This window comes from Monocercomonoides exilis (genome assembly GCF_001643675.1).
Source record: "Monocercomonoides exilis strain PA203 chromosome Unknown scaffold23-1346700, whole genome shotgun sequence".
In the NCBI taxonomy this organism is placed as follows: Eukaryota; Preaxostyla; order Oxymonadida; family Polymastigidae; genus Monocercomonoides; species Monocercomonoides exilis.
In genome coordinates this window covers 485,001-486,436 of record NW_027150568.1, presented here as the reverse complement: position 1 = coordinate 486,436, position 1,436 = coordinate 485,001, and positions in this window count along the sequence as shown.

The window sequence follows — 1,436 nt, the reverse complement described above, 5'->3', positions numbered from 1 at the left end:
AAAGAGGAAGAAGGAGTAATGAGTGATTCAGAACACAAAAAGCGAAGATACGAAGAAAATGCAAAACAGAAGAGATTGAAAGATGAAAAGGACGAATTAAGCAAGCTGCAAAAAGAAGAATTAGACTGGAGCGAATCGAACTTCTTCAGAGAGTAGGTGATCAAAGACACTGTGGAAAATAGGCTTAATGATGAATGAGAACAAAATACCGAAAAGAAGGCAAAGCAAAAGGAACACAAACAGAATTCGTCACGAGCGCAGGACATAGATACAAGAAATCATCGGAATACACCATCATTATCTTCCTCTTCTTCTCCACAAATTTATTCTCACCATCGATTTGCTTTTTCAGACTCCTTCTACGAAGCGAGCGAAGATGAAAAATACGAAGAAAACGACGAAGCAAACGACTTTTCAGATGATTCAGATTGTCCTTAACATGTGCGGCGCCAGCAGAACGAGATGTTCGAATGGATTTTGGCTCAACCTGCATCTTCAGAACGAATCAAGTGCAACATTTACTGATAACGCAGCCAAGTGAATTTACAATAGGCAACTTTGTGGAATGTGCTTCGCAGATTGGATATGGCCCGTATGGAGAGGAAGAGGAAGAGACGGAGAAGAAGGAGATAGAGAGGAGGAAAATGAAGGAAAAACAGAAAAAGGACTGACTTATCGAACTCCAAAGGGAGCACCAGGGATGAGAACGAAGAAAGAGCAGAGAGCGCCTTTTATTCATAATGTTGACAACAAAAGATGTACGTCAGCATCATCATCACTCGCAAGTTTCGACGATCCTGACAAAAATTTTGTCTTTTCCTTCTTCTTCCTCTTCCTTCTTTTCCTCCTCCTCCTCTTCTTCTTCCTCCTCCTCCTCCTTCTTCTTCTTCTTCATCCAGCCAAATAATCTCCACAACTTGTTCTCCGCACACATATGTCACCAAAAATGACTGGGCGCATCTTCTCTCTTCATTCAGCAGTCATTCCAAACGATTCTATCACAGCATAAACATTTTTGGAAGAGCTGTTTCTTCGATAAGGAGAATACATCAACAATTGATGGAAGATGATTCTAAAGAAATGTTATCAGATGAAAGCAAAGAAGAAGATGAGAAAAAGGAGAAGATGAAGGATGAAAAAGGAATAGCTTCTTCTTTTGATAATTTTATTTCAAAAGTTAAATGCGATGGAGAAACGAATGGGATGAGTCAGCTTGGCAACTTGAGCGATAACAATAAACTTAATTCGGCGACTCAATCAGAAGAATTCAGCAACTTTCAGATAGTGCTCAGCAGGAAAGGCGGCTTTGCTCAGCCTCCAGAAATTCATTTTTTTATCTTCTGCTGTTCGCCGCTGCAACTCTGGAAGCATTCACAGGCACGGAATAAGCAGCAGCTTTCCCATTCTTCTTTTCTTTTCTTTATTTTTCTGCGTTT